The sequence below is a fragment of the Protopterus annectens genome, chromosome 16.part0 (assembly GCF_019279795.1).
Source record: "Protopterus annectens isolate FY-2018-M chromosome 16.part0, PAN1.0, whole genome shotgun sequence".
NCBI lineage: Eukaryota > Metazoa > Chordata > Ceratodontiformes > Protopteridae > Protopterus > Protopterus annectens.
The window spans coordinates 739,389,638-739,416,712 of record NC_056750.1 but is presented as its reverse complement, the minus strand read 5'-3'; positions in this window follow the sequence as shown (position 1 = coordinate 739,416,712).

Genomic DNA, 27,075 nt, shown 5'->3' with positions numbered 1-27,075 from the left:
GGCTTCCAGCATCCATCCTCCATTCCATAAGCTTCTCTCGACTCGAACTTTCACAATATTATCAAGAACAGTAAACAGGTTGTCCCAAGTATAATATCTGACTGTTATAATGCCATTTTTTGCTTTTATTCTCATATTTAGTTTTCTGTTTTCAAAAAACAGTTTTACTTGCATTCTTTTGCTACTGTTTTCCTGCTGTCACTGCTGCATATATTTTAGTTACTGCATTATCTGCTGACACAGACTGACACATTTGCAGCTTGTTGCTTCTCTGCTGTTTCATTTTCTGTCAGTGTTTCGTAAGTATTGCATTGTCTGCTGCCATATCCCCTGATTCCTTCTTGGCATGACCATCGTCATCATTTCTGGAAATTATATCTGTCCTCTCACCGGATAAAACAGAAGAACTGTCATCTGGATCATCCTGCTCAATTCTTCTTAGCAGACCATAATCTGCAACTCCTCCTGACACCAGTTCTGTTACCTGCTCCTCTTCAACAGACTCATGCACTTCCTTCTCCATGGAGACAGATAAATGCTGCTCATTTGTAACATCCACCACACCGTAATCTTTATTTATATTTTGAAGCTCTGTTTGAACTAAGTTTTTTTCAAAGCCCTGATTTCTACCTCCAAACACTCCCTAGCTTTTCTTTCCTCCTCCATGCTGTTGCTTCCTTTAGGCCTCTTCCTTGCTGCTATAGGAGCCATCCTGCATGATATAGTAGCTCCAAAGACCAGGGGTCCTTTATTTGTTTGCAAAAATAACTCTTATTTACAAATTATTTACACATTTATAAATATTTACACATGTAAAAATATATTCAATTATAAAAATATACAAATCTGTTCATGCAACCCTACTAAATTTTCATCCCTTTTAGAAGCCCACTGCTTTTTCCATAACCATCTGATTTTACTTAATATTGTTGCTAGAATCCATTTACCATTACACGTTACTTAATTTATTCTTTCATACATATAACCCCCGTAAAGCAACATATCCATTATTTTACCATATTCTTTACTTAATATTCTTATATCTTTGTATATGTTATGACTTCTTTTGTATCTTCAAATAATCTTCTTTACATAGTTTTCCCCATAACTTTTACATTTCAAAAACACATGCTCTGTGCTTTTTTTCTTCTTCTTCTTGGCAATGTAAACATATTGTGTTTATTTTCATATATGGCATATTTCCTTCTACTAACAATTTATGACCAGTCTCCAAAAAAAAAAAACAAAAAAAAAAAAACTTGTCTTTCTAGTTTCTGATTACACCAGTTTTCTTTTATTTTTATAGCTTTAATTATTTAATCTATTAGATTTTCCAATGGGTTTACATCATAATGGTTTATTATTACATGCTTATACCATAGTTTTTTTAATCTTTTTCTATAGCATCAGTTTATTTTCCACAAAAATATTTTTTTCTTGGTAATATTTTATTTCCTCAGGTAAACACTTTTTCTCTCTTACTGTTTTTTAACATATGCCAAAATTTATCATAGTTATAGCTATGCAATTTTACTACTATCTTTTTCATTATCCATATTAACACATTTGTACAAATTTAATGAAGCAGCATATACCACTGGGTTCGTTAATGTTACACCAATGCCGTTATTTACGTACAAAACTCCTGTTTTTACTGGGTTTAATATAGATTCCCCATATAAATGAAAAAAAAAAAATATATATATATGCAATAATTCATTTTCAAATACGTTTGACAACAAGAATGCACTTGGTAAGTATGATGTTTTTCCAATCAGTACTGAATTTATCAAATAAGCCTTTTTTTCTTAATGATAATTTATATGTTCTCCAGAAAAGACAGGTTTGTTTAATTTCTGCTTTGTCTATGTATATGAATACTGCAGCCCTGGGCCTCCACTGAAAAAAAGGATATCTGTCCCAACTGGACTTTACTGGTTAACAAAGATAGATAAAATAAATAACAGGGATGCTTGTTGGGTGCCATGTTCATAGTTAAAACTAATACTATGGCAATTACAGACAGATCTAATTTATTAAACAGTAACACTAATATTAAGATCCATAACAAATTGTTTCTACAAAAAAGTTTTTCCATTAACGTATTCTACTGAGTTTACTGAAATGACTGACATCGCAAACCTTTATGTTCAAAATGAGATCTGTTTTACCGCTTACAAGTTACATTTGGAAATAATTCAAGGTATCATTTCTTGTCTTCAAACAATGTGGTTATGAATTTTATCTTTTATCATTTGCTCAAACTCTTATTATTACCATTCCTTCTTTGGTCCTAGAACAAATATACATTTACAGCGATCCTTCCAAGGATGATATGCATGTTCACTCAATTGTATTGCTATTTTTTTTATGCCAAAACCTGACAAAAATAATTTAAGAAAAGATTACATCATCACATTATTAAATGCTGACTATAAATATATAACTGAATAAATGAATGCTTGAAAGGGATTCACTTGTTTACTTACCTAACAGAGCCCTTTCCTCTCATAGTGGTATGGTAAATTATAAAGAATAGAAGTGTTTCAAAATTAATTTTGAATATTCATGCTAAAAGTTCCCTTATCTAGAAAAAACAGTGAAGTGCTGACATTCAACACAATCAAATGGAAACATGTAGAACTGTCAAAATTATTCCGAGACAATGTTAAAAGCAAACAGTATCAATAAATATTGAAGTTAGGATAACCAGAGGAATTAATTTGGGGCACACTTTCAATTCCATTATACTTTTAAAGGCTAAAACAATCATTTTACATGTGAGTCCTATGACTAAAAGCAAGCAGTGAAATAATACATGAATTAATTTAAGCTAATAGCAAGCAAAGTTTTTATCTTAAAGACCACTCCCCTCTGAGTGTGTGTAAGTGTGACTCTATGGACAAATGATAAAGGAATAGAGTTTTGTGCATTTCAGGGTACAGCCCCTTCCCACCCAACCAGTGCCTGCTGTACTGAGCACTAGTAAATAAATACAAAGGAAGAGGTTTTTCCCACTTCTTGGTCTCATCTGGCATCACTGATTTTGTGCTACATTGCTAATATCACCTTGTAATCTTTATGTAGTTTCCCGTTGATTGCTTCTTGCCCGCTTTCCTTAGTTTAGCTTTTCCATTACTAAAATGTCTGTTTCCTATTTTGCCAGTCTTGCTTTCTTATATGCAACATTGTCTTTGTCTTTCATTCCATGTTTTGCCTTTTTCAAATCTTTGTATGTAACATTTAGTCCTCAATGTCTGAACCTTTGTTATTGCTTGTTCAACCATTTAATTTGCCTTCATCCCCTTAACTCATGCTTAATACTCTCTCCTAGGTAATCTTTACAAACCCCAATAAAATCCCACATTTTCTTTATTTCTGAAGTTTCACGATTTACCAGACTAAAAGTCGTATAGTGGCGTGATTGCTGTTCAGCAGTAGAATTGTATAATACTTGTCCTTATGTGATGCTTCTGTTTTTTGGGAGGCTGTCAGTATGCAAGTGGAGAGCATATGACTGTTTTTTTGGGGGGGTGGTGTTGCTTGATCCTTGTGTCAGGTATTACAACACTGAATGTGCATGTGCATTCCTATGATGTCCACCAATGGCTCCTCCCCCTGAGAGATGATATCAGGCATTGATTCGTACCTGCCCCCCCCAGTTTTTCTTAATCCCAGGTCATTTAGGTCATAATCTGGACTTTATCACTCTATTCTAGCGGAGGTAGATGGTTTGTGATTTATTTGGAACAAGAGGAAGATGGAGAAAAAAGACCACTGGTTGGAGGTAGGAACTTCCTTTCAGAGATAAAGTAATGAAAGTAAAATGTTATAGTGACTGGTGTTGAAACCAGTTTTGTTTAATGTGCTAGTTTTGATTAATGCTTTTACATTTAATACTGGGGCATGTAGAATTTAATTAGACTTTTTGCAGGTAATAGCACAGAGCTGTCTATAGAGGATGGAATTTCTCATAGACTTAGGGTATGAAAGCATTGGTTGCCTATAATGAAACGTGCATTTAGATGTGTTAAAGCAAGTAAACTCTTCTGTTCCTGACATGGCATAATGGTTAAGGTCTTTGCCTCCCATGCAAAAGATACAAGGTTTTATCCTGAACTCCAGCCAATACCTGTATGGAATTTGCATGTTCTCCCTATAGTCTGTGAGATTTCTCCAACCTCCCAAAAAGAGTTTCCCCTAAAATACATCCAAGAACAGAATTGTGGGCAGCAGCACAGGCTCTAGATTGTGCCCTGTATGGGGACAAGTTGTGCAGACCAGCTGCTTTGGGCATCAACTGTGCTGCACAATATACACATGATAGGAGACCACTGATTTTAGTCTGTGTGCTGTCAGGGTTATCTACTGAATGGTGCAAAAACTGGCTCTAGGTGATTCAGTTATGTTGACTAGTATCACCAAAATGGGCATGGGCATTTGCCAGTGATAAGTGATTTGATGACCTGGCTAGGGACACATGATGATGGTGAGAGGGGTAGCCCTATTGTCTAGTGCATGATAGCCATAAAAATCTAGGTGAATAAGCTACTGCACAGTCTGTGGCCAGTTGCCCACACTAGTTTACTTTGAGTAGCTATGTTGAGCAAAAGCTTTAATGTAAAACCAGTCAATCTGCCAAATGTGAACTAAGCATTGCTACACTTAATGTGGATTCACTGAAAGGATGCCAATTAAAAATGGATGACATGGTGAGGATGCTGGACAGCCTATGTATCCATGAAATAAGATGCGAATGGGATCAAAGCCACTTGGCTTAGGGTCTTGAGATTATTACTCAGGAGGAGGACAGGCTAGAAATGGTATGAAATTTGTGGTGAGAGGGGCTTTAGAAGGCAGTGAGAGATTTTATCAAAATTAATGACAGGTCATGGCAATCAGACTCCACTTAATGATAGGCTAATTTTGTGAATACTGTCCTATGTCCTACAGTAGGGTTGTGACAGTAAAAAGAAGAAACCATTCGGACAGCAGCTGCATGACCTACTACATAAAGCATAACAAAAAGAATCAGCGTTTATAATGGGTGACCTGAATGCACAGGGATAAACGGAACAATGTATGAGAACTGCCTGGGTCCACTTGGGTGGGGCAATAGGAATACGGAAGGAAAGCCCATTCTAGGTGACTTTCAGGCAAATGACTTAACAGTGGCCAACACATGGTTCAGACAGAGTCAGAAGATCTCATACAAGAGTGGCCAAATTGCAACTCTGGTAGACTTTCTCCTAGCAAGGAAAAGGCACTGGGGTATAGTCAATGATTGCAAAGCCATCCCCAGTGGAACAGCTTAAACAATAAGCCACTGGTTGCCACGATCAGCTGCAAGCAATGGTCAATGAAGGCTCTAAGGTCAACAGACTAGGGTGAAGTTCTGGAAATTGACTGGAATGAAAGCACAGGAGATAAAGGAATTATTTTGGGATCACGCACCTCAGGAAGAAGATGAGATGGGTAGAGTAGAAGAGGAATGGTAGCTCCTCAAAATAGAATATGTGAGCACTACAGAACAGATATGCCACCAAGACAGGTATGGCAATAATGTACTTATGTAAAGTTGGTGGTGAAATGCAGAAGTGCAAGAATTCATCAAAAGAAAGGAGTGTAGGAAAAAGTGGGGAATGGAAAAGATGGACCAGACTAAGGAAGAGTATTGATTGGCCACCAAAGAGGCTAAGAGAGGAGTTGCAGCAGCAAAGAACATCACATCAGAGGCACTCTATCATCTTCTGGAAAGTGACTCTTTAGATAGTATGAAGAAGCTATTATGTTGCAAGGCAAAGTCATAAAGATTAAGAAGACAGTCAGACAACCTACATGAGGGATGCCATCACCAGTCTGATCACTAGGCCGAGGACATCCGCGGGATGTGGAAGCAGGTCTTGCAGCAGTTTCTTAATGAAGAAAGCTTCACAGATGCTGTACTGCCCCAGACGCAACCTGCAATGAAAGCAGTGGATAATCCCACCCTTGAAGTAGTGAGAAGGGCACTTAAGAAAATTGAAGTCAGGGAGAGCAGCAGGCTTAGATGAGTTCACAGCAGATATAATCAGGATGTTGGGTGAGTTAGAGGTGAAATAGCCCTGGAGGGTTCTTACAGCAGTATGGAGAGAAAGGCATATTCCAGATGACTAGAGAATAAGCAATTAGTGCCAGTGCTTAAAAAAGGGAAACATTCATATATGTGGACAGTACAGTCACAATGCATGAAACCTCTAGAGAGGTAATTGATAAATGAGTACTGAGTATTAAGAGTAGTAGAAAGTAAGATGGGAGATAAACAGTTCAGACTCTGATCAGGATGTGTCACAATTGATCCAAAGCTTGCAGTGATACAGACAGTATAGAAGAAGCTAGAAATGAGAAAAGAGTTGAAAAAAGGCACTGTTAGACTTGGAGAAAGCATATGATATGGTTCAGAGAAAGCTAATTTAGGCAGTCTTGAGTTGATTCAAAGTCCCAGAAACATTGGTAGAATTAGTGTAGGCTATGTACAAGGACCCAATGCCTCTAATAAAAACAGTGCTTGGTCGCTCAAAGGAGTTCCCACGAAAAGTGAGTGTGCATGGGGGTTCATCTCTGAACCTACTGCTCTTCATAGGAGGTTACTAGGCTAATGGCCATAGGACCCTTACAAGCCTAGTTGAGTACAACCCCTGTTCCCAAGAATCACATGGTATTAAGTGGAACTAAGTCAATAACTACTTCCCTGTCCAAAAGGGACACAGGTGAAACTCCAGGGGTGAATTTGTGGTTTCCCATTCAGTCATCCAAATAATGCTTAAATAGGGTCAGTGAGGGGCTATGCTTCACCTGAATTGAAAGTTTGTTCCAGAGGAGAGGTAATCTCTGAGATGCATCTGTCTCTCCAGCAAGTTCTGTTGATGCCACATACTAGGTGGAGTTTCCTAGAGTGAGTGCATCTTATACCATTTGATTTACAAATGTGCAACATTTCCATTAGAGCAGGATCTGAGATTGCTTTCTGTGCACCTCTGAGTAGTATGCAAGACAGAGTATAGTGACAGTGATTTCATTCTGTCGACATATGACATATGCTGAAGCCTTGAATTTTTTTTGTAAGAAATCTTTGAGGTCTTTCTAGTTGCTGCAGGTACCTGATAAGGTACATACCAAAGGTAGAATTGTACTCTATTATTGGCCTGATGAGTGAGGAGTATGGGGGGCTCATAACCTCTTTTGTTCTTGATGCAATGTCCTTACTTATGAGGTGGGCGATGTCGAAAACCTTTCTTACTATTGTGGAGATGTGGTGGTCAAAGTAATGTTTGCTGTTAAACTGTGTGCCCAAATCTCACTCCAATTATTGCATGCTTAGGGTGTTATTAATGTAGTAATGTGCAGAGAACGTGCACATGCCAAAGAGGATGATGATGCATATTCTGCTTTGAGTTTTAGCCCACAACTTTGGCACCAGTTGCTTAATTCCCTCTTATAGGATGTTGACATAGTGTGGAGGCTGTGACTGCACCCATTTTGAAGTCATCAGCAATTTTGTCATCAATAGGCCTTTTGTTTAATTTGTACTTCCAAGAAGTAGATTCCAAATAGGTAACCCAGCACAGATCCCTGTGGCACACCATTTGTTATGGGTCTGCTGGTGGAGGTAGTCATGTCTTTTGACTGTTTGTGTTCTATCAGTGAGCCAGTTTGCAACCCACTTGGCAATATATGGGTTGATCTTCAGCTGGGTGAGTTTATCAGTGATGCCAAAGTGGGGAATAGTGTCAAAGGCCTTATCTAGGTAGGCTGTATGCATGGATTTGCCTTCATCCAGTGTTTTGACTGTTTCAAAGTCCACTAAGTTCAAAAGGCAGGATCTCCCTTTAACAAAGCCAGACTGGGTCAGGTGAGTTGTTTGTAGGTCTCCTGTTTCTTTGTTAAGGTCCATGATTATTCTTTACATAGCTTTGCAGATTAGACTGATCAGGCTTATGGGTCTATAGTCCCCAGGGTCTGTGGAGGTGCCTCCTTTATGTTATGGGATGATGGCTGCAGTTTTCCATTTATCAGACACAAAACCAATGCTTAGACTGTGGTCTAAAGGAGTACCCAGTGCAGCCTGGGATGTTATCAGGTCCCATAGAGGCTGTGTTTTCAGCTTTAGAGATAATAGGCAGAGGGCAGGTGGTAGGGGTGCTTTGGGGGATATGTGGCAGGGACCACTGGTTGGTGGCTGGCAGGTTTTCACTGAACTCATCTGTTAGCAGGTTGGCTGTTAATGACACCATATATACTGAACCCCTCAGAAATAGCCAACCTGCTAGAAGGTTCACTATTTCTGCAGGTTCTGTATATGTGCTGCCATGAACAGTTCTGCGCAGATCTTGGCTTTTCCTTTAAAGTTTCTGATGTAGTTAAAGAAGGCCTTACAGTTATCCTTAGCAGAGGAGGCTAATTTGGATTCATAGTTGGCTATAGAATGACTTGCGCTGTGTCTTATTTTGCTTGTTTAAGCTGAGGAGGGAATGCTTCCAATTAAGAGACTGTTTCTTCCTGCTCTTGGACAGCAGTTTCTTTCTCTTATTGTATAACCTGTTAATGGCAGACGTCCACCAGGCAGGCTTGTTCTTTCTTTAGGATCCTGTTTTGATCCTGTCCAGTACATCTGAGTCAATACATTTGTATATATGTTTATATGAGGCATTGGTGTAATTCCCAGTATAGGCGTCCATGCCATCGGTGAGGGCAGGGTCCATGAAACTATTAACTCATTACATCTGAGTGATGCCCCGAGGTGCATCTGCAGTTAACTCCTACTGATGCCTATAGTTATCAGATATTACCTGTTCATATTTAAATCAATAACTCCAAAACCATGCTATATGCAAGGTTTTAAAAGATTTCATCTTAAAACTTAACTAATGGCAAACTCAACTGCATTAATATTTGACCTCTGGCTAATGCAGGTAAATAGATATTAACTTTTTTTTTTATTATATTAATTTATAGAGATATAATTTTCACATTTTGCTAAATACTTCAGCAACCAAGTAACACAGACAGAACTCTTAGCCTCATATGAAAGCTTTCAGGTAGGTAAATAAAATGCTGCTGACAGTATGTATGTAATTTGAGTGGATGCTGAAATATTGTAAGTTGTTTACAAAATATTACAAATGTAAAAGTTACTGCATTTACTGTGATGTTTAAAATTTGGTTTAAACCCTAGAACCTAAAGAATACTACCACTATAAAAATAGTTTGAGCTGAAGAGTTTGCCATTTATAATTATTTCATAACCCCTATTGTTCCAGAAATATGAACATTTGTTTGAAATGCGAGAAGATCATTTCCTTCTGTCAAAAGGCATAGGTTCCACCCATTGGAAGTTATATTGAAACTTCCTGAGCTCCATTGGAGTGAATGAGTTAATGCCATCACGTATTAGGTTGTTATTGGCTTTGGAGAAGTTTCCCAGTCTAGTTGCAGCTTATTTGGGGGGGGGGGGGTCAGATGTTATTGTTACGTCTAATGAGACTGAATTATGATCAGACCTCACTAGGCAGGGCCACACATGTGGGGTGGAGCAACGATCACCCATCCAAGATGCTTGGGTCCCTTGTGGTGTTGGTACATGTATACTTTACCCAGTGTATGGATGTGTAGCTAGTCACCTATAACCAGGGTGTTTGTATCTTGATTGATTCAAGTAGATCCAAGTACGCAGTGTGTGTATCCTGCTTCATGGAGGGGGTCCTATAACAGGCAGTAACTTGGACAGGGGTCTTACCTACAGTCATTTGGACCAGGATTAATTAACTGGATTTATCTTTGAATATTGACACTCCACCTCTGTTAGTTCTCATACTTTTAGTTTGTGGTCTGAATGTGTGGAATGCATTATAACTGGTATGGGGTACTTTCTCTGGCCTTAAACCAAGTTTCTGTGACTGAGCAGATGTCCACATCTTCTACTGTGAGGGCTGCTTCAATTGAGTGCAGTTTTAGGTTTAGACTCCTATCATTTAGCAGCATAACCTTGAGGATGCTGTTTATACATATTTTTACATCTGAGAATGTTATTGTTGCAACATTGCCTAAAAAGGGGGAGGCAAGAGCCTTAGCCAGTAAATAAAATCCCAGAGGTGACGTATGAAGACCATCTGTGGCCAAAATTTGTGGTCTGTCTGCCATGTCATCCCAGGCTGACAGGTACTGCATCCCTTAGACTGACACTAGAAACTAAGCTAATTGTTGAAGTCATTCAATTTTTTTAATATCGTGGCATCATTTTAGGAGAAGGTAGTATGCTGCTCAAGGCTGGGGACATACATGACTGAGACACATATTCAGAGAACTCAAGTCATAAATGTCTTCATATAGTCGAGTGAGGTACGTCTCAAGTCATTCACACCAACATGAACTATGACAGAGTCATAACGGTAATTGTGGAGAGAGGTGTGTGTGTGTGTGTGTGTGTGTGTGAGATCTGGTGGATACTGGCACCTGAAAAACAGCTGACTGTAACCTTTTCCTAGTCCAACCTGGTGAGTGGGATATCTGTGTGTCTCACTGTAGAGTAGCCTCTGACCAAAATATTTAATTTAGATGTGCTTTGCCTTAGGGGCTTGTTTGGTGAGACACTTGTTCTTGTGGTTTTGTGTGTATGGAGTGCTGTAGGTACTGTAGTAGGCTTAGCATGTTTGTGTGTCAGAGGTCCTTGTTTAGGTATATTTCTGGTGAGTATCTCTGCATATGATGGTTTGTGTTGCGAGCATGGTTTAAGCAGGAGGTGTAGTTTGTGGGCTGACAACCTGTTCAGTGTCACTGTTCTGTGAACGAGAGAGCAAGGATTCCAAATTCGTAATGTATATGCGTCTCTCACAAATTAAGGTTGAATGGTTTAAGAGTAGTGGGTTGTCAGTGTACATGAGGCATTTGCTACATTCCCTCAGGATACCCATGTCAATCAAGCTGGCAGGAGAAACTGAGGGGAACTGACCATGCATAATACAAGGTATACATTGTCTTACTTTAATGAGGAAGGATGTGGTTTAATTGGGGGATTAATACTGGGTCTATACTAGGGTCTATGCTGGGTCTATACTAGGGTCTATGTTAAATAAACAAACGCTTAAAATGTCGAGTACAACATACTCGAACACTTTTAAGCCAACATTTATTTAATCAATAGCCCAGAATGTTGGAAAACGGAGTTCCAAAATATTTAGATTGGCCAGCACTGACATATGTGATGTATTACATCATGTCAGCTACTGCTATCGGCGCCATATGGTGCAGAAAGGGAGAATTTCCCTTTTCTGCACTGAAGTGCGGTCTCGGAGTTGGTATATATAAGTAGAGTAGTGGTGGGGGGGTGCAGGGGTTTTTATGGTTAGTGTTTTGTTATGATGTATTTAAAGTTGCAGTTAGTGGGTTTAGTGTTCTGTAGCACTTGGGAGGGGTAGGTGGCCAAACAAAACATTTTGGGATTGTGTTTTACGATATTCTGGGTTGTCGGTTAAATAAACATTCGCCTAAAAGTGTCAGAGTATGTTACAGTGAAAAAAATGGCAAAGTTTCACTATTTTGCTGTTTCGTGCTTTCAAGTTCGATCAAGACGCATTCGAAGATTGCGTCTTTGATTATATAATAGGAACCCATAGATTTAATAGGCTCTCATATTAAGTCGATAGTAATGTAGTCACAAGCAGGACAATGGTGTAGTGGGTATTATTGTTGCCTCACAAGAGGTTCTCTTTTCAGTTCTTGATTGTAGGGGTACCTTTTGTTTGAAGTCTGTAGGTCCTCTTAGTATTTCTGAGTGTTTTATCTAGATATGCGAGTTCCTCTAACATGTGATGGACATGGTAGGTGGTTTGGTGACTTTAAAGTTCCCATAGGTTTAACTGTTTCAGTGTGGGCACGCATGTGTGTCTGTGTATTATGGAAAGGCCTAGCAATCTACTTTTATTTCCCTGCTTCCCTTGTAAACTCTGTGTATGAGTTGATTTTATCTATTTCCTTTGACTTTTGTGGAAGCTGACACTGTTACAGCTGTTATTAAATGGTGTAGTTTACTCTTCCTTTAATTCCCAATTACTGTTGGATTATTATACCTTTTTCACCAAAAGAGACATAACAGTTTGTGTTTGTCAAAACTAGTGCAGGTTAGCCATGGTCAACTGATACATACTTTAGTCAGATTTTAAGCAGTCAGTTGCTCTTACAACCAATAAGATTTCTGTCCAGGTATACGATGCTGCCTTTGCTTGCCCTACTCTGATCATGTTGTGTTTTGTCCGACATTACCTTTCTGGCAAGATTGGAGAGTTTTTTTTCATTTCTACGGCTACACTATAAATCCTGGACCATTAATCCCATTTGCCCACAATGTGTGCATGGTACAGCCCTTTGATCTGCCAACTGGTGGAAGATGCCTTTCTTCATGTAATATTAACAAATATTTCTTATGGTCTATATTATAATATCGACATCTTCAAATGTCAATCTCACTTGTTCGACACGAAAATGTCGAACTCCAAGGTTCCCGAACGACCAAATCACTGATTTCTTTCCAACAGAAAGAAATTGGTTGGCCGTTCTGATACACCTGCCCTTTCCCTGACTGTAGTGCGGTCTCAGAGTTAGAATATTTAGTTAGGAGGTGTTGGGGGCATAGCCCCCCATGTTGGGGAGTGTGGGGGGTGAAGCCCCCCACTTAAATATGTTTGTTTTTGTGTGGCGTTGGTGTTTGGCCAACCATTTTCTTATCTTGATCAACATAGATAGAAACTAGCTTGAGTATCTTATGGTAGGTCAAAGGACAGAATCACAAATTATTAAAATATTAAGATTATTGCTAGTTCTTGGATGCCCTTTCTGAGACTCGTAATGAAAATTAGCAGTAGTAGTAGTAGACAATAGAATGCCCTTATGTTGCATTGCAGGTAAACAATATCTGAACCCATATTAAAAGGGTGACTTATCACAATTTCAAGTTACAAACAGTAGGTAGAATATTATGCCATATACCCATAATCTCATTTTCAATGTTAACTAATTTTTAAATTCCACTTATTCACACGTGTCTAAGAATTATTGTCCACTGTATTAGTTGGGCTGTTACTATATTTTGACTTTTGACTTTATTGCTGTTGTATTTGTCTTGAGAATTTGAGAGAGAAGAATTTATAGGTGACATCTTCTACTGTATCAGTTCTACTAACAGATCTCAGTTCTTTCTTAGTAATTTGATTTTTAGGGTTGGGTTGAAGTCTGAAGTATATAGATTACTCTTGCTTTTCCTCATTAAAATGATGTTTGCAGTCCTGTGAGTAATCATCAAACCCAATGAAATTTAATGAGTTGTAAGTAATGTCTGAAAATGTTATTCTAGTGTCTTTCATGAAACCTTTATCTTTCTTATATATGTGCTTTGCTTTTGTACAGCAATTGACTATTAGACTGAACAATTTTTACGTGTTTTACATATATTAGTACTTAAACATCTTAGGAGAGGTTAGCATAGCTAGAGTGGATGAGGTGGAAAACCAATGAATGAAATCATTTGTTGAAGTAGACTTGTCAGTAATGACATTTAATCTACAATTTTGCTGCATTCATTATTTGTGCCTCAGATGGCAGTAAATATTCTGACCAACTGTTTATTAATTCAGTAATCTTTCTTAGAAATGAATACAGTTAAAAGTAACATTACTATTAGATTTTTATGTTAATAATGTCAATGATTTTTATAAGATTTCCACAGCGGGATATTAGGTAAAGAACCGTTAGCAAAAAATTTGGTTAGTGTATTCACTCGAATGCTTATTTTTATATAAATCATCCCAAACATACATGTATAGTGAGCCCACTTCTGCAGGAAAATGTATATTGTCATTAATAAGACTCGGAAAAGTAATTAAATGGGGCTGGGTGTAAAACACTTTTAAAATCTGAAAGTTTAATATCTTACCTCCAAAAATAATGTAAGAAGCTGTATTTTTATAAGAATATATCAAATCACAAGAAATTACATTAGAAAGCATTTCCTAAAATTTGTTACATGAATTAGAACCTTAGGATTTGTATACATGAAAAATAAAAGTTAAAAGGAGAAACTAGGTTAATGAAGTTTAGGAAAAAGTGAAAACTTTATAGCAACAAACCTCACCTCCCACACTCACAATAATGCAAAGCATGTCTTGATGTATTTTCTTTAACCTGAAATACAAAACATCCACTTGTCTCACATCCTCTCAGTGTGTGTGTATGTTTAAATGCAGAAAACAATACTTATTGGCAGCAACTGTTGTCATTGAATATCAAAGACCAGGAAGAACAGAAAGCACCAGAAAATGAAAGCATGTGGGGTGAGTGTTTTTTACATCTTGAAAAAGGGTAGCAGAGAGTGACCAAATTAAATTAACTACAAAACAAAAAAGATATCTTTTAAGTATTTGCTTCCTTGACACTTACAAGTTATAAGTAGTATACACAGAGAGTTATATTTCTCCTCTCAAGAACACCCCCAGGAGATAATCCTGCTTATGCTGTCTGTGTCCTTGTAGATACTAAAAAGCGAAAAATAATTGTACACCTCTGCTTCAACCTACAAATCACTGGTGACCTCCCTTAAAGAAGTGAGAAATGAATGTCTCAGCATGGCAGCCAAAATTTACCTCCTAACGCAACATGTTAGCAGGTTCAAAATGCCAATCCAAGTGGCTGTATTATTTTTCTGGAATGAATCCAAATATAATGTTTCAAATAAAGAACTCTGTGAGCTTTGTTAAAAAAAAAATCTAGTCATATGTTAAGTGTCTGGTGTTGCAGAGGCTTTCTGATCATTATAAGAAAGATAGTTTTGACTGATAAACACAGAATATATATTGAGGTTTCCATTAATTCTGATTTTAACAACATGAAAGACTGTTTATGGATAGTATGTTGTTGACTTAATTATAAAATGCCTTATTCCAGTGTCATATGATTGAGTCCATTATGACAAATGTGCCTCTATTTGTTTTTTTCTCACGATAATATGGAAAGACTCTGAAGGTTTCAGCTCACTGTCAAATCAGTGATAAGCAGCTATGAATGCTTGGGAATATAGTATATCTCTGTGTATGATTGTATTATTATTGACATGTCATGATATGGTGACTGCATGATACATCAACCATACTGTTAACATATCAGTATGGTTCATGTATATGCAGCTGGTCTGTTTGTCTACTCAGTGTTGTGAAACATTTATGCTGGCCTTCCACTACAGTCATTGTACCTATGCTGCAATGGTAGAAAAAAAGATACGTTTTGCGTACCAAATGTAGTATAGTAAATGTCATGTAAGTTAAAAAGTTTGTTGAACAGTGATGTCCGCATTCATTGAAAAAAGAACTTTTAAAATTTACCAATACTAACAGTCAAAGTCTGATTATGAGCCTGAGTTGTGAAAGTATCCAGTACAACAGAGTTAACTAGTTGTAAGAAACGTACACAATCTTGTGTAGGGAAATGCTACCAGATCCAAGTTTTGAATTTGGAATCTGTGAATAACGTCATGTTGTACCAGAAATTGAGACATGGATGTATATTAAGGCTAATAAATTATTTTTTGTATTTAGTTCCAATGAAGTCTTTTATTTGGAAGACACCTCAATATAAGACTCATACTGGTTCTTTGTAACCCATCTAGTCCTTTCAGTTAGTTGCAAAGATATCCCGTGGGTATTTTATCAGTAACTTGCATCCGTTGAATAGATGAGTACATTACAGTAGTAGGAAGTGAAGATTCCTTTCTCTACATTGATTAGTGAGTTAGCAGGCATAACTTGATGTGAAGACTATGTCCAGGAACTCCCTCATTCATTCCCTATAATATTTTTAAAGTTCTAGTCTATAAGAAAAAAATATATACATTGTGCATCCCTTTTCAAAAAATGTTTCTCTGATATTTTTGGGTGACTTTGAGTAAAAGTAGTCTGTCCCCCTACCAACTTATTAACTTTGAATATCAACTTTATCAAACCAGGTATGTAGTCTGATTTAAATATTATGATCACAGCCAGGAATACTTGTCAAGCATGAATAAACAGAAGTTGAGTGCTTTGTTGCTAGTATCAACTTAGTATGTTGTAAACTTTGACTTCCCTTATGAAGCAGTATGAGTGCTTTTACTACTATTAAATTAATGTAGTGATTCACAGAGGAATACCTTACAGAGTGGAGCAGTATCTGTGATTCATGAGCTGCTGAGAAGTCATGCACTTAGAAAGTATGTTGTTAGACAAAAATCAGTTTGGAACATTTCTTACTGGTGAGAGGGTGCTTTTAAATGTCATACTCTTTCCAAGGTAGCTAGAACAGCAGTTGTCAGGATTAGGTACTGTGGGAGAAAGCTAGTTATTATTTACAGTGCTGCTGTTGGTACTACCTCATGTGAAGGACATGTTGGGCCAATCATTTGTGGCACCAAATGAATTAACACCTTCAGTTCCTGGTTATACATATAGTTAGATGCAGACGGTATAAAGGTAACGTTTTTTGACTCGGCAGGGGAGTCAGGTAGGCCACCTCACTTAACCACTATCCATCAGAAATTCAGTACATCATCATAGCAAGCTGAGGAAATATATGAATTGGTTAATGAGCAGTGGACCTCTGTCATTTAGAAAAAAATTGTTCTACAATAATTTTGTAACCCTGTGGATGCACTTGACCTGCATGATCCTTACTCTGTTATTTACCCAGCAGGTAAGGATTGTTACCTTGTTTTTTTCATTTCATAACTTCTGGTTAAAGATAGATTTTTGAAACTGCAGTAAACTTCATATCATACAACTAAGATAATTTTCAGACCACACATTAATCCATTTCAAAATAACTATTACTAAAAATTACACAAGTTCCCAACTGTTGTCTGAATCCAAAGCTCTACAGAGAAAAGGCTACTGAAGAGCAAATTATTTCATTAATCAAATGCTCTTACTAAAATCCAAGACAATATTCCTTTTTAGAACAGAGGTTGAGGTGTGGCATGTAGTGGAAGAGAGAGGCACAGTTGATAACTGAATCAGGCCACAGATAAGCATGTGGGGCACATTTTGACTTTGATTTCTTGGGCACAGATCAGTGTAGGCTGATGACAGGACCCATATGATAATAGTATGCCTTCACTCTACCTGTCTGGACTGCTATGGAATGATGGTCTGCAATACATGGCCTTGGCAGCTGGGACAATTTTAGTAGATGACGCTGTACTAATCTAAATTTATTTATTTAACATTTGTTATCCAGGATAGTCCGACTGGACAGCAAGTGTCTGTTTTCAGCGGAGTTCTGGGGAGAAAAGCTCCAAAACAAAGTAGAAGAAGCATACACGTTACATTTACATAAGATACAAAGTTACAAATTGCATAGAGATGAGAGAAAAAAATAAGACCGAGCATAGATAAAAAAAAAAAAAAATTACAGGTGGATATTACAGTATAAAGATATTTCAGTTAACAGCAATGTGTATTCCGTTACTGGATAAAAGATGCGATTTTTATACAGAACAAACATAACAGTTTGCAGCTTCACATTGCTGGATGACTGAACAGATGACTTTTTGAACAGGTATTTACAATATTTACAGTGAGCACTGAGAGGAAGTCAAATGGGGGTTATACAGCCTGAACATATAATACATTTATATAGCAAATGATGCTGCAGATGTATGCTGGTCACCAAGAATAAGTGTAGGGCCACATGAACAGGTACATACATGGTAATAAAAGAGCAGCAGCACTTCAGTGGTCACTTGGGAGACATTGCAGGCTGTTTGTGAGCATGTATGATGGATCTATCCACAGAATGGCCATCTGTGATTTCAGTGAATGTGCATGACAACAGCTGGTTGCAGGTGTCAGTGCAGTCTGTGGCCACAACCGATTAACCCAACATACACTTCACCCGGCTACTGATAACATTCTACAAACCTGTAAAAAAGCCCATGCCGTTTCACAGGAGAAGATGACCATGATTTGGGGATCTGCCTCTCCAACCACCATAACTGATATTGAAGAAATCCTCGTGTCTCTAAGTGAAGAGCAAACGAACTCTGATACCTGACAGAGATCAGGATGTGGAAGCTAAACTGGTCAGACTATCCCAAGACTGTGTCAAGGATGCACCAGGCTGTCTTTTTACCAGTCGAATGTAGTACAGCAATGTCATGAGCTCACACATGTTGAACACTGACAAATCTCTACAGACACATCTGGGATGCTTACATTCTGCATGCACACTTTTATCTGTGTTGTTGTAGCACTAAGAAGTAAGATGGTTATATATTAGTAGAGTTTTACATTTATTTGTCTGCTTTCACAAGTTCTGTGGTCATGGGTTCCTTTCCTGCTAAACAAGGCATGCATAATATCAATGGTGCTTTGGATCCTGACAATGATGGTGGTCTAACACTGTCACAGTCTAATGCAAAATCCAGCTATCTGAAGTGGTAACTGCAGAGTGCAGGTTAGCATGTGCATCCAGTGATACTACTCTGTTGCCTATGAAATCGGTCCACAACTATTTTTCCTATGGAATAACAGCATATGGGTAACACTCATTTAAAAGAAGCATTCTTGTTCCCTGTTCCCATATTAGCAGTGGAGAGAGCATTGGGTAACAGTTGAGAGTGGCAGATCACCTGTTGTCAACAGCATTACCATCTACAACAGGTATACATGGCAGTCATCCAGACACTGAAAGATGCCACTGCTGCTATGGCAAAAAAGCTACATGTACTGTGTAGCCTGCTTGATTACATGTAAGCCTTGTATTACATGACTTCAGAGATGAATAATGTGTTCAACAGTGCCCTAACCTTTGACCAGCATGTCTATATGGTTATACAAATCTCCTTTACTATTGCACAGCGTGCAAACAAAGGGGATGTGTACAGATACCTTTGCCCCCCTTTACTCAGCCCTCATTAGGCTAATCATTGTTACCCTTTGACCAGACACATGCAAAAACAGTAACATCTGCAGAGATACCATACTAAAAGGATAAAAGGGCCAAATCATTTTTCCTACATGAATTTACTGCACATAAACAAGTCAAATGATATCAGAAATACTTGCTCTAGGGAATCTGAATTTCTTCAGCAGCATCAACAGATCACTTTGAAGTGACAGCTGTTAAGCTCTGGAAAAGGATTCCAATGCATGTAAAGCAAAACTCACCCTGTCTATATTCAAGTGCAGCTTGGATCCATGGATGGGAACCAGAAAAGTTATCACAGGACCTCCCCAGGTAATACTAATGGACAGAGAGACCTCCAAAATGCTTTATCTCATGGAAGGGTCCCCTCAAATTATCTGTGGTATCATCCTAGTTATTCTCATTTTGGGTAATATGTAATTATCCACCATGTGATACCCAAGAACAATCTGATGCCAAATGTGGTAAGTTAATTCAAGCACCAAAAGGGAAATTGGTTAGATTTAAAATGGCACCCAAGGGCAGTTAGCCTGGTACTTACCTATGTACCAAGTTTACCATCTCTGAATTCACCTTATCCTGTACATTGCTGCTCACCATTCAGTTTCACCCAATGCATTTTGCTATTTGTTTCTGAATTCTCAGGCTTGTTTCAATGGCAATTGCAGTTACATTATTTCTGTTAATTGTACTTCATTTACTGTGGTTAAGCACAGACTCTGCTTGCAAATCTCTGTGTATTGAGAGTGCAAAGTAGTTCACCACACATTTATTTAGTATAAATTATTTGCTATGAAGCCTAAGTATGACACACGTAATTCTAAATATCTTCCCAGTTAGGTAAGGGTAATTATTCTTAGGCAGGATATTAGGATAATGGTTACAATCATAAAAATCCTCTCTACCAAAAGACAGGTTGAGCTTCATTTATGACATAATCATAAAAAAAAAAAAATGTAACTATAAGTTTGTTTATGATGCAGTCTTCTCAGTACAATTGCCTTAGTTGTTCCAGATCAATTAACAAATGTTTTGATCTTTGGATGAATACAACAGATGTGAAAGCATTGAAGAAGGATGCACAAAATAAACACACTAATAAATACTAAAGCATTGTTTCTTAAAAGCAAATAAGAATGTGTGTGTCAACTGACAACAAAATATACATTCGAGCATATTCATCTCACTGAGAGTTGCCCTACCTCTGCAATTTTCCGGTTGTATGTTTTAGATGGATATGCTATATTTATTTCTACAAATTAGCAGTTTATTAATACTATTCCTTTCCAGAAAAAGGACATGTTTGCTGAAACACCAATTGTACATTTGAAATCTGGAGATGAGCATAATTTTATAACTGCAAAAGTCCATATATATTTTTCTCTGTCATAATACATAATAGTTCTGTGATTCTAAAAGACAAAGTCACTTCTGTATTGAATTATTGTAATAAGAAGTTGAAGAAGCCCTAATTATCTAAGTTGTTTTACTTTATACTGCACAAGTAGTCAAACAGACAATAAATCTGAAAAACGTTTCACGTTCTGCTCAACTTAAACTAATCATATCAGGTTTGCTGGAACACATTTTATTCACTGAAACTGTAGTGATTGAGGTTGCATTTCTTAAGAGCCGAGTTTCAATTATGCCTTCTCTTATCCTAGCAATGCATGAGCCTCTTCAAATAAAGGCACAGATGTTCTGCGAGACAAAGATTGTTGAACAGAAAGGTCAAACAAGGCATCAAGATTTAATACAGCATGCACCTTTATGACAGAACATCTATTTGAAGTTGCTACAGACAAGGCATATCAGACATGCTAATAAAACACTTTAATTACATCACAAAGACATTTCACAATCACTTTGCATAAGCGCAATGATTTTCAATGGCTGTGGAGAATTTCTACCTATTCTGTATGTCTGAAATGCACAGAATGATAGGCACTGATGTTGCTATTTTATAAAGTATAAGCAGGTGATGTTAAACTTAATTTAAAAGATAATTTGTTGAAAAACCGAACTGGGTTGTTAATATACATTAAAAAAGTAACCTCCTTCTGCATATAATGTACCTACTGTCCTTGCTTTTGTAAGTTTTCAACTGGTGTTTTACTTTTTCTCCATTTGGGTGTCATATGTAGTTAACAGAGCTGGTGTTTTCCATACACTCCAGGCGTGTGTGTGTGTGTGTGTGTGTGTTAGAACATATTAACCACTGAACAATTGCACTCTACACAAAGTATTTGTTGCACACACTTATTATGTATTTATTTTACATTTGTTAACTGGGAAATTCTGACTGGACCAGGTCCATTTTCAGCGGAGAAAAGCTCCAGCATCAAGTTATACGAATACAGTACATCCAGCATAATACACAAAACAGGTTACATCCTGTATGCTGAGCATAGTAATATAACAAGAAATTAATAAAACACTCCAGGTAAAAGAAGATATAGAACATAGCTAAAAAGACAATGTCAGTTATACATTGGGAAGAGAAGAAAATATATCAAGTAAGATTCTACAGTTAAAAGTACCCTTTCAGGTGACCAAGCCTACAGAGGATCAGAGATCCAGCATGTGATCAGAGAGGAGTTTGGGGAGTTAATAGCAGTGTGGGTAGGGTTATGTGATACAGTGTCATAACCAAGTACTAAGAAGATGCGATTTGAGGGAGTTTTTGAATATGGATGTGGAGGGGGCAGTGGACACGGATAGGGGAAGAGAGTTCCAGTTTCTAGCAACGGTGTGGGAGTACAGTGCTTTCCCTGCATTATTATTGGCCTTGGTGATAGAGAGGAGAGATTTTTCACTAGATCTTAGGTACCGGTTTGCAGTATAGACAGTAAGAAGGTTGGATAATGAGGGTTTTTTTTCAGGGTATTTGAGAATATTGTAGTCTGTGCCCAGCTGGTGATAGTTAAGTAGCTGTGGTAGCTCAAGCCATTTTAGTTCTTTTAGTGCAGTACAATGATGAATTATATAGGTTGAGTTAGTAGCAAACTTGGCTATTTTATTGTAACATGATTCTAGTTTGTCTAGGTCACATTGTCTGATTTGGGTAAACATTGGTGCTGTGTATAATAGAGTTGAGAGGACGTGGCTTTGTGCAAGAGTGACTCTTGCTTTTTGTGAGAGAAAGGACATATGCCTGTATAGGGAGCCTAACATTTTGTGTACTCATTTTATGCTGTATGAGATGTAAACATCAAAGTGGAGATTATTGCAATGCCCAGAAGTTTGGTGTGGTTAGAAGGGGAGATAGTGATGCCGTCCTTTGATGTTATGGTAAAGGAGAGGGTTTTTTTTATCTATTACGGGTAAATAGTAGCAGTTTTGTCTTTATGGGATTTAGAATTAGTTGGATACCTGATATCCATTTTTTTTACTGATTTAATGGTATCTTGATTGAATGTATATAGGGTGGTGGGAGATGAGGCGGAGCAGATCAGGTTTTAATCATCCGTATATTGTATGAGGGAAGTAAATAGTGTGGGAAGAAATAGCCATGGAATTGTTATGGCTAGGCTTGTATAGGCCCTAGGGCCAATAGCCTAGTACCATCCTATGAGTGTGGCATGTTGTGTAGAGCTTTTGAGGTTATTTGTGAAAATAGAAAATAATAGTGGGCCCAGTATGGAGCCTTGTAGGCCTCCTATGGTGGTTGGAAGTTGTGTAGAGAAAGTTCCTTTCCACTGGACTGATTGTTGCCTGCCAGATAAGTAGCTTCTGAACCAGGCTATAGTAGAGGAGGTGAAGGATAATGATGTTATTGAGTCTAGTAGAATGGAGTGGGAGACCATATCAAATGCTTTTGAGAGATCTAGGAAAATGGCCGATATATATTTATCATTCCTGTGAAGGTTTATATGATTAGTGAGGGATAGAAGGGCAGTGGTAGTGCTGTGATGTGGATGGAAACAGTGTTGTGTGGTAGATAGGAGATTGTGTGTGTTAAGAAATGTCATCACTTGTAAGTGCATGCATTTCTCAAGAATTTTGGAAAGGGGACAAAGGATGGCAATAAGTCAGTATTTGGAGAATTTCTAGGAGTTACCCTCTTTATGGAGAGGAATGATGTGAGATACTTTCCAGAGTTTGGGTATGTAGGAGTCTTGTATGGAGTGGTTGATTAGGATGGAGACAGGATATGATAGGGAGTCACTCGCCATTTTTAGGTATGCATCTAGTATGTTATCAGCTGCCAATGTGGTTGGCTTTAGTTTTAGGAGGAGTTTTTTAATAGTTGAGGTGGGCATTGGTGATAGGCTGAAAGAGGGGGTGATGTGGGTAGGTTGGGTTGTGATTGAGGTAGACTGTTTTGGTTATTTGACTCGATCGGGCTAAGATGGATTTAGTAAAATGGTTATTAAATTGAGAAGCTATGTCTAGGGTATTGTTAGTAGAGCTGGGTGCTGGAGTAGTGGTTTTGCCTGGCTTTATTCGGGAGTTAATAGCATGCCAGAATTTTTGTGGATTATTTGAATATTTCCTTTGGGCGCTAAGAAAATAGTTTTGTTTGTTTATTTTGGATTCAGCCTTGGCCTTGTTTCTAAGCTGTTGATAGTATTGCCTGGAGCTAGAGGTTTTGTCAGTTTTCCAGATTTTCCAGGCTTTATCTCTGGCTTTTAGTAAGGCTCTGGTGTCCCTACTTAGCCAGGATGCATAGTTGGGTTTAACTCTGATCTTTCTGCTGGGAGCTACACTGTTAAGGATGTTAGAGAAGGTAGTATTGAAGTATTCTACTGTGTGGTCTAACCCAAGTGTCCGTAGTGGTTCCCAGTTGCAGTGGCTTAGGACAGTATTCATGTATTGAGGGGTAAGGTTACGGTCATGTTGTATGGGTTTGTAGACTACTGGTTTGGGGTGATTGAATTGTTTTTGGAGTAGGAAGGTGGGGAGATGATCACCTAGCTAATCTGGGAGACGGTCTACTGTATAGCTTTGTTTGGTATAGTTGGTTAGTGTCCAGTCCAATATGGATTCTTTCTTTGTTTTCTTATCTATTCTAGTTGGTTCTTCAATTAGTTGAGAGAACCCATATAGATTGATATGTGTAGATGGGCTGCTGGAGTTACAGGCTGCCCAGTCAGTGTTAAGGTCTCCTAGTAGGATTGTTTCCTGAGGTAGATTTTCCTTTGTCCAGTGTAGGATGTCTTCTATTATAAGTGAGTTATTTCCTGGAGGTATGACGCAGCATTTTTTTTACCATACTCTTATTCTCCTTTCATGTTACATATCCTCCCCTCCTTGCTATAACAGTAACAGGGTTTATTCCCTTTTAATTTTCTCTACATTTCACAATTAATTTTTTCTTTTGCATCCTCCTCACTTGCTCTATCCTGCTCAATCCGCTTCCCTACCCTACCCCCAAATCCCACCCACTCCCAGTGCTCCTGCACTTGTACATAACAGGACACTCCTGTTCCCCTAAATAGCCAATTACCTCATTATACTTCCCTGAACAGTACACATATACACACCCACACTCTTACAGATCCTCTTACTACCTGCTATACTGTCTATCTCCTATCTAGCTCATTACCTAACTCCTTTTTCTAACTCTTCTTGTTACTAGCCCTCTTTACTACCTTCTCAAACCTAGCTCGCTTATTTCAACCTTACTTCTGGCTCTTCACATCCCCTGCCCTACTATACAATCACTCACCTATCCACCCCATCAGTGTTAATCCTGCTCTTTATCCTCACATTATACTCCTTCCTACCATGTCCTCATCACACCAACCTAACTTTAGAAACTTAATCCTCTGTCTTGCTGGAACACACATACTACTTATACCATTAATACTTACATTGTATGAAAACCTACATATCACTGCATCCCTCCATCCACTTAAACAACCATCACCTTTCATCCAACCTACTTCCCACAATCATGCCAACATCATCTCTAACTCACTATACCTTTCCCCAAAGTATCATAGGCTAGCTCATATTACTTTCCAACAATCCATAAAATCCCAAAGTATTCTCTACAAACTCCTTAAGCTCTCATGTACTTTTCAACAACATCCTCTTTTTCACGGTGATATTCATCCTAATCCAGGACCTAACAATGACACTCTATTAAATCCTCACCAATCCCATCCTACTACACCAATTACCATCACTAAAACTGCAAACTCCTTACTCATAGCTCATCTCAACATACAAAGCGTAAACAATAAAATTAGCCACCTTCATGCTCTACTGGACACACACTCCTTTGATATTCTATGTCTAACAGAAACCTGTCTCAAACCAGGAACAAAGGATAATGAAGTCATCCCACCAGGTTATAACATACTAAGACTAGACCATACTATTAAAAAGGGTGGAGGGGTAGCAATTCTGCACAAATCTGAACTAAATTTATCTGTAGTAGATCTACAAATACCTCTGGATAATAACATAGAAATCCTTATCACTAAACTACAGATAAACACCAGTAAATCTATTTACATAATTTGCTCCTACCTACCTCCAGGCAATAATATCAACACCCTTGAAAATATCCTCTGCTATCTCTCATCTTCCCTCCCTCAAGAAACAATACTACTTGGGGACTTCAATATAGACTGGAATCCTGTACCTCTAACAAACCTCCAGTCCATATAAACCTGTATGGCTTCTCTCAAATTATCACTGCCCCAACTAAAATTCATAAACCCAGTAACAAAGAGAGTGCCTTAGATTGGATCCTAGTAAAAAAACTATCCCCTCACCTATATAGCTGATACCCTTACTGATGTTATTAGTGACCACTTCCTAACTTACATAATTAGGCAAAAAACCTTCATTGCTAAACAAACCATCCCTAAAACTATACGAAACAAAAAACACTTTAGTACCATGGGTTTCCAAGGTGAGTTAAAAGCCTGCGACTGGTCTTCCTTAAAACAACTCTCCCTTGAGGAAGCAGTATCCTATTTTAACTCCAATTATTTACAAATACTGGAATACCATGCCCCTAGTCGATCCATAAGAATCAGAAGTAATGCCGCACCATGGCTCTCTAGACAGACAAGACACAAAATCCTGTTAAGAAATAAAGTCTGGTCTAAATGGATAAAAAACAAAGATCCAACTGATCACCAGAACTACAAACATTTTAGAAATACCACAAAAAAAGCAATACTCCTTGATAAAAAAAACTATTTCTTTAAAATCCAAGACAAGCATTAACAAACCCCACAAACCTTCTGGACAGCTATTAATAGACTTCTACACCCAGGCAACTTCAAAACACCTACCCATTCTGGTCTCTCCTTAAGCACCTCAAAGGAAATAGCTGACACCTTCAATACCTTCTTCACAGAAACTGTTCAGTCTCTCGCTAATTCCCTACCTCCTCTCAGCTCTACCTGCAGATTCCCTATGAGTACTAAACCCCCTACCTTTGAATTAAATCCAGTCCCCACATCCCTCATCTTTACCCTCCTTTCTAAAATTAAACCATGCTCCCCATCAGCTGATCTCCTTCCAGCAGAATACCTACAAATAGCAGCTAAAGCAATCTCCTACCCTATTTCTATACTCATCAACATATCAATTACTGAAGGTTCTATCCCATCCCTCCGGAAAATCTCTCACATAATTCCACTCCATAAGGGAGGTAACTCAACTGAAATTTCTAACTTTCGCCCCATTGCCTTAGTCTCCCCTCTAGCCAAACTTTTGGAAAAATGTATCCATCACCAACTACTTGACCACCTTCCCCAAAATAACCTCTTATCTGACTGTCAACATGGATTCAGGCCTTTCCATAGTATCACTACTGCCTTACTATCCTTCTCGGACTGTATCAATAAGCATCGCAACAACAACAGGCTCTCTACTGCACTCTTTTTAGACCTATCCAAAGCCTTTGATATGGTGAACCCTCAATTACTACTAGACATGCTAAAGCAACTCTTTTCAACTCTCAGGCATTACAATGGTTCAAATCCTACTTAGAAAACAGACAGCAAGCTGTCCTCTGGGACAATAAACTTTCCACTCTTCTTCCTGTTACTCTAGGGGTCCCTCAGTGCTCCATTCTAGGGCCACTCCTTTTCTCTATTTTCATCAATGATCTAAAGCTAAATATTCCCC